We start from the raw sequence: 8,055 nt of genomic DNA on the forward strand, positions 1-8,055 counted from the left end.
AAAATGTATTCTTTTTAATGGCTGAGTAATACTCCATTGTGTATATATACCACAGCTTTCTTATCCATTCATCTGCTGATGGACATCTAGGTTGCTTCCATGTCCTGGCTATTATAAACAGTGCTGCGATGAACATTGGGGTACATGTGTCTCTTTCCCTTCTGGTTTCCTCAGTGCGTATGCCCAGCAGTGGGATTGCTGGATCATAAGGCAGTTCTATTTCCAGTTTTTTAAGGAATCTCCACACTGTTCTCCATAGTGGCTGTACTAGTTTGCATTCCCACCAACAAGAGAAAGAAGCACAGCATATGTTTTCAGGTTCTTGAAATCCTTCCGTACATTTGTCCTGATTCAGCCACCATGGTTGGCTTGGTCACTAGATGAAATAAATGAATGAATATTTGCTATGATCTTCAGGACCTTATAAATCTTCTCCCCCTCAAATCTCTCTCCACTATTCACTTGCTGCCATGCTTCCAAGTTCACCATCAGATATCCATTTCTCTGGGTTAAAGTGCTGTCCTATTTTAAAATGCTGTAGGTAAAACTATTGAGTGAGCATAAAGTGGTTTTGTTCAAATCATTTAAGTACTTAGAGAAAAGGATGAGATTTTTGTGGGAAGCATTTTGGCTTTGACAGAACTTAGTGAAAGAAATAGATTTCTTTAGAAAGGGAGCTGGAGGAATCAGTGTTAATTCTAACCAAGTCCCTCTATGTTCCTATGGTGGTGGTTGTCACTTAGTCATGTGGGACTCTTGCAACCCCATGGACTGCAGCCCATCAGGCTCCTCTGTCCATAAAATTTTCCAGGCAAGAATACTGAAGTGGGTTGCCATTTCGTTCTCCAGGGGATCTTCCTCACCCAGAGATTGAACCTGCATCTCCTGCATTGCAGGCAGGTTCTTTACTGCTGAGCCACCTGGGAAGCCCTCTGTTTCCCTAGGATATAGTAATCTTTCCCTCAAAGGTGAACTTTGAAGAATCGTGAGTCAGATTAGAAGCTTTGTTGGAGGCAAATGCTTAGTACTAAGAAGAGCTTATTAAGGCTTATCTTGGTTGTGTAAGCCAGGAGAGGGCTAAAAGGAGCCTAAGTTCTAGGATTTTGGTCAAGCTACTACTTATCTCATTGGAGACTGACCTGAATGCCCTCCAAAGTGTTTTCTGCCTCCCTAATATTCCAGGTAAATTCTTATGTGTTTTCTGTCTCTTCTCTCAGCTCTTTCTGAATTTTTCCACTTTGGACCTTCCCAAACAGGCACTGTGGCTTATTAGCGGGCAGAGTACCTAGCTGAACTTATAAATTTGATCATTCTGTTTGGGGAAAATATTTGAAAATGCAAATACACTTGCAAAAGTAACAGATTGATCAAATAACCTCAAAATTACTATAATGTATTTTTCTGTGGGCCAGCCGCTACCTAGGGGTTTTACAATTTTTATCTCATTTATTTCTTGCTATAACTATTTGAGTTAGGTTCTTTTTCTTATTTCCATTTCATAGATAAAAGTCTGACTATACAAGGCAATATTGGATTTATTAGATAGGGTATTATTCAGTTCTTATCACAATAATTCTGAGTAACAACCATCTCAAAAACTCAGGGTTTTACAAAGACAGACATTTATATACTTTTGCTCATGGGCTGTGGGTTGCCTGGGGCTTTGCTGGATTTGGCCGGGATCAGTTGCATTTACATACACCCCAGTTTTCTCATTCTCCTTGGACCAGCTGCTACCTGGGGACATTATTTTCCTCATGGAGCACAAAAATACAAGCCAAACTATGCAAGTACAATTAAGGTCTCTGCTCATGTCATGTCCACTAACATCCCGTGACCAGAGCAAAGCCAGTATCAAAGGGGCAGGAAAGTATATTTTACCCAGAGTGGGAGGTCATACAAAGTGACATGTCACATGGTGCGGATGTTTAATCCTACAACAGCGGAATACTTGGGACCAACAACTCAATCAGCCTTTAGTTGGGAGTAGGTACTGAGAGAATGTGAGTCACTGAGAGAATGTGAGGCAGCGAGACAAGGTGAACCGAGATGCATGGTGCACACAGTGGCCGGTCTGGCGCTGAGCAGCAAGAGGGTCCAGACCAGGTGGAGAGCATGCCAGAAAGGACAGTAGCATCCACTCATCTCCTTTCTCTAAGCCCAAGCCAGATTTGATTTTTACTTTGAAAATCTATTCATAGCTCTTCCAGCAAATAAAGGGACCATTCAGAGAGAATAATAGCAGCGTAAGACACCAGGGTCCATTTTTGAACCATTAAATACCACAACCCAAAGAGGTATTGGGTTAAAGTTTGTGGTCACTGCTTATTCTCAGCAGATTTTATGATGCTCTTTAAAATTCTGGCCTGAATCTCCTTCACTGTGGCACAAATAATATTCTATGTAGCTTTGCTTAAGAAAAATCCTACAGCTCACAGCAACGAGAATGCTTCTGTTAACAGTTGTACTTTGAATCAGAGTCTAACCATTGGGTTCCTTTGGGGTTTTTATAAGACTGTTTCTGGGAAAGAGCTACTATATTATTGTCCCAGTGCCACAGACGATATTAAAATATAAAAAGATTAATAGCATTCTCTAAACTTCTTCTCATTTGTAGGTTAGGAAGATATTCTAGCCTTTGCAGGAGAGGGGATTAGACTGGAAAAAGGTGTCAGAACTAGGTGATAAAAGGCTTGTGAGATTCACTATAACAAGTTTGGACTTTATGAAAGATTATTGAGGGAAGAAAAAAGGAGAAAGTGAAATGCTAATATTGATTTTTTAGGAAGATGGCTCTGACAGCTTGGGAACATGGCTCTGAGAGGAGACAGTGGATAGGAGGTAGGGACACCAATTAGGAATTTACTGTGATGTTTTAGGCAAGCAGCAATAAGAGCAATCACATTCTCCTTCTTGGGAATACCCAATTCAGATATCCTTTTTAGACCATCTGTTCTAAACATCTTCTAGTACTTTCAGTTCTAAAACAACAAAATCCTGGGGGATTTTAGTTGGAAGTACCATCTGATTTTCAGATTGATACTGTTTAAAAGAAGGCTTCCTAAAATGCTTGGCAAAAAGTAGGTGCTCACTGTTTGCTTTCACAAAAAGTAATTGAGTTCTATAAGCAAAGTAACTGACTGCTTGCTTTATTTCTCTTTGGTTATTGTTTATGGAATTTATGGAAAAAATATGTGCCCTATAGTGTGCCCAAGAAGAAAGAAGCCTTCTTAAGACTCAAGTCTACGTCAAGGGATAAAAACATGCCCTTGCTCTTGTTTGCTGTGGGTATAAGCTTCTTGTCTGTAAAGGCCATGCACCACCACTATGTGAAGGAAGGGAGGAGGAGTGTGCTGCGCAAAAGGCAGATTTGCTGTTAGCTGGTCATACACATCTGGTGTCACACGTGAAGCCCTGCGGTGCATGCTAAAGCAATATATTACATATCACACACAGGTCAGAGTGTGGCAGAGGGTATTGTGTAGCTGTGTAACTTCTCTATTTAATGCAACTTTTTCAAGGGTCTGGGGCCAACCCTGACATCTGGCAGAAAGGTCTCCTCCTGGATCCTTTAGCAATTTTTTTTTATTCCCCCCTATTTTTTGATTGCATCATGCATCTTGCAGGATTTTAGTTCCCTGACCAGAGATTGAACCCATGTCCTATGCAGTGGAAACATAATGTCTTAACCACTGGACTGCCAAGGAACTCCTCCTTTTCCCCATTTTTTAAAGGTAGTCCTCATTCTGGGCAGTGCCATTTCAGGCTCAGTGATCTAGCTTTGCCCTGGACTCTTAGCTGGGTCCAGTGTTCAAATGCTGCTGCTATATTGGATTAAAGTCTGCTGGAGGGTACCCACTAGCTCTTCACATATAAAGACTGTGAAATTGCCTCATTGGCATGGTCTCCCATTTCAAAGGGTCTCTTGTTCTTTGAATGTCTTTCCTTCTTTTTTTTGTCCCTTTATGTGACTTTGTGTTTATTTCAACCATTCTTAAGAATTTGACTGATTAGTATCATATTGGATATTGTGGAGAGCTTTGGAACCCTGGTCAGGCCTGGGAAGCTGTAGTTGTGTTTCTGCTTTGTTTGCTTCAGCCTAGTTTCCGTACCCTTTGCTAAGTAAACTAAGAACTCAGTCTTACAGAACAGAGCCCTCTACATAAGTTTCACAAAGGTTGGAAGAGTATTGGAAAGCATCAACCTGTTAGCCCTCCCCACATCTTTGGTTGTGCTTTGGGAAGTGAAAAAGGGATTCCAACTGATGAATCTCCAAATGTCAAGTCCTCATTCAAGTAACTTCACCATTTTCTCTAACCCTGTGGCAAGACTCAAGCTCTCATCTGTGGAGCCAGGTCCTTCTCCTAAGGGCCATTTTGTCCTCACATTTATGTTGAATTATCCCAATGTGGTGTGGGTGTGGTTGTGTGTGGTGTGGGTGTGGTTGTGTGTGGTGTGGGTGTGGTTGTGTGTGGTGTGTGGGTGGGTGGGGTGTGGGCAGCATGTGTGGGGTGTCTGTGGTGTGTGTGGGTGCTGCATGGGTGGGTGGTGTGTGGGTGGGTGGGTGGTGGGTGGGGGGTTCCCTTGTGGCTCAGACAGTAAAGCATCTGCCTACAATGCAGGAGACCCGGGTTTGATCCCTGGGTTGGGAAGGTCCTCTGGAGAAGGATTTGGCAACCCACTCCAGTACTCGTGCCTGGAAAAATCCCATGGACGGAGGAGTGTGGTGGGCTACAGTCCATGGGGTTGCAAACAGTTGGACACGACTGAGCAATTTCACTTGGTCTTGATCCCAATAGCTGTCACATAAGCTGCACGGATGAGACTACACTCTTCTGGCCCTTTGTCACTTTCCCTACAGCAGAGGTCATTGAGTATGGTATCAGGAAATAGAAAGTGAAGCTGGTGACTTCATTCTTAGTGACAACTTGTAAGTGATAGGAAAGTATTTCAAAGTATGACTCTAGGCACCTAGGTGTCATCTTATCAAATTCTCTTACTTATAATCTAAAGATATTTCCCCTCTGGTGCATTCAGATAGACATAGGTCACCTGGAAACACAGGCTGTAAACACTCTACTTCTAGGCTAAAAAAGTTCATGGTTTTAGGAGGAAAGGTTTCAAGCACAGTTTTTTTTAATTCCTTGTTAAATATTGTCATGAGTAGAGAAGAGTAGGGGAGGGGCAGGAATCATGGATATGAGTGTATAAATGAGTGATGTTTCTGTTCAGTTCAGTTTAGTTGCTCAGTCGTGTCCGACTCTTTGCGACCCCATGAATTGCAGCACGCCAGGCCTCCCTGTCCATCACCAACTCCCGGAGTTCACCCAAACTCATGTCCATTGAGTCAGCAATGCCATCCAGCCATCTCATCCTCTGTCGTCCCCTTCTCCTGCCCCCAATCCTTCCCAGCATCAGAGTCTTTTCCAATGAGTCAACTCTTTGCATGAGGTGGCCAAAGTGGCAGGAACAAGTGCCCTCATGATCCATTCTTTAGGAAGTATTTGAAATATTTAATGGCCCATTCCATTCATTACTGATAATTTTTGCTATTTCTGGGGCCAAACCAAAATACCTTTGAAGAAAGCTATTAGCCTCTCAACCAACAAGGCTGAATATTTTCAGTGTGCTTTTCTCCACTCACCTCTGAGACAAGAGTGACCATTTTGGGGTTATTCACTTCAAGGCTCCTGAGAATACAGCTCAGGGTTGGGGGGACTAGTCTCAGGACATCAGTCATACTGCCTTACCCTTGGGGACTCATCAATTTTAACATTCCAAATTGTTACTCCTTCCTTACTGGGTGTGGCCCAAACTGCCAGAGGTTGGGGCTGGTACACTGGAACATTTGTATCTCTATTGCTATATTCCTCTAATAACAAATTATGTCATATTTTTATTCTTTACTAGTTTAAGGTTATACACTTATGACTTAGTTTATCATAGTTCTCTCACTACAGTAGTAACATACATGAGTCTAGGAATGGTTATTACTGTAATTCTATAGTTCAGCTCTCCCAAGATATTGCTACTACAGTCAATTTAAAGAATAGTATAAATATGTGTTACATTTTCCCTACCCATGATGATCATCCTTTTTAGACAATATATAAATAAAGGAAACTGTCCTTGTACTGGAAAAGGAGGCTGCAGATATCCTTGGGATATATAAAAGTGACTGTAATGATAAACTCAATGGCATTAAGACTTCAATTATAATAAAGTTGCAGGCATCTCATTATCAGCTATTGGATTTTTTCACCTGTGTCACAATCAGGCATTTTAATATTGATTGAGTACTTGGCTGATTGTTCTATGGAGTAATTAGATCATTCCTACTGAATGACTAGTCTATGCTTCAATGGACTATATCTTCTTAGAAATGTCTAGAGAGATAAAACTTTATTAGGGATAATAACTCACCGAAGAATCTTTTGGGGGATAACAATTCCATTCATAGGAGTTGAATAATCTAAATAGTCTGAAAATTTGTCCCCAATCTTGTAATATTGCAGAATAAACACTTAAGTTGCTTAGCCCATATTATTACAGATGAAATAATAGCCTTGCCTGTTTGTTTGTTTGTTTGTCGGGAATTACTAATAATTCATTTTTTACATAGATTAACCAGGCATGGGAGTGGTGAAACAATCCGTATCTAAGCAAAACTTCAAGGCAATCTGAGGGGGGGACTTCCCTGGTGGTCTAGTGGTTAAGAATTCATCTTCCAGTGCACATGGGTTTGATCCCTGGTCGGGAAACTAAGATCCCACGTGCTGTGAGGCAACTAAGTCCTCGTGCTGCAACTAGAGAGAAGCCCGCAAGCCAATGAAAGATCTTGATTGTCATAACAAAGATCCGACATACTGCAACTAAGACCCGATGCAGTCAAATAAAACAAGAAAAAAGCAACCTGATCATCTAAGGTGGACTTTAAGGAACTGTTGAGCCTTGTTTTCTTGGGACAATCTGGGAAATCTTAGGTCATGGTTGTAGATACCTTCTTATAGTATTTTATTCTTGGTTTTTTTTTTTTTCACAGTTATGTCATGTTTATTATTCAGAGTCTTAAATTCTTCCATGTATCAATCTCCTAACAGATGATACAAAGCCTGCTGCTGCTGCTAAGTTGCTTCAGTCGTGTCCGACTCTGTGTGACCCCGTAGACGGCAGCCCACCAGGCTCCCCTGTCCCTGGGATTCTCCAGCAAGAGTGGGTTGCCATTGCCTTCTCTGGATACAAAGCCTACTAGAGGTAAAATCATGCTGAGAAACACTCAAACTGAAAATCAGGCCTTCTCAAATTAAACATCAACTTTCAAGGGAATCAAGAACAATGAAAAAGATTTGGACAATCTTGATGATCTTTCCTGCAGCTTTGTCTGAGAGAGGATCAAAAAGGGATCGAGAGTAAAAAAATATCTCCTTACTCCTTGAAAAAGACTGACAGTTCTATTGCCAGGGTTAAGGTTAGGGTTAAAAGTACTTTTAAGTCTGTCTGATTGATTAGTGACAATGATTGCTAATGGGTAATAGTGAACGTCTAAGACTGACATAAAATTCCTTCCTCTGTAATCAATACAAAACATACTTCTAAGACTTTCAACTTACTCTTACTTCTGTAATCATTAAAGATTTTTCACAAGTGTTCTACATGATCAGAAGTTTGCTCTCCTTGACCAACATTGCCTTTCATTACTTTTTAAATAAGCATCACATTTATCATTGCTCTGTTGGTTTCAGATTTTAAATAGTGGTTTCAATCCAGGCGACTCTCAAGAGTCTTCTCCAACAGCATAGTTTAAAAGCATCAATTCTTAGGTGCTCAGCTTTCTTTATGGTCCAACTCTCACATCTGTGCATAACTATTGAAAAAACCATAGCTTTGACTATCTGGACCTTTGTCGGCAAAGCAATGTCTCTGCTTTCAATATGCTGTCTAGGTTGGTCATAGCTTTTCTTTCAAGGAGCAGCATCTTTTAATTTCATGACTGAAGTCACCATCTGCAGTGATTTTGGAGCCCCCCAAAATAAAGTCTTTCACTGTTTCCATTAT

At 41.1% G+C, this 8,055-nt stretch overlaps 1 long non-coding RNA gene across 2 annotated transcripts in view; it reads left to right on the plus strand.

Annotated features, from left to right (window-relative positions):
- Positions 1-7,657, plus strand: part of LOC147349177 (uncharacterized) — a 42,453-nt gene extending 34,796 nt beyond the window's left edge. For both annotated transcript variants that reach the window (XR_015149494.1, XR_015149493.1), the window contains one exon: positions 7,101-7,657. This is a non-coding gene — a long non-coding RNA (uncharacterized LOC147349177). The remainder of the gene's footprint in view (positions 1-7,100) is intronic.
- Positions 7,658-8,055: the final 398 nt, after the last annotated feature.

The sequence above is a fragment of the Bos grunniens genome, chromosome 21 (assembly GCF_055505025.1).
Source record: "Bos grunniens cultivar Pamir isolate PY7600 chromosome 21, Bosgru_T2T1.0, whole genome shotgun sequence".
In the NCBI taxonomy this organism is placed as follows: domain Eukaryota; kingdom Metazoa; phylum Chordata; class Mammalia; order Artiodactyla; family Bovidae; genus Bos; species Bos grunniens.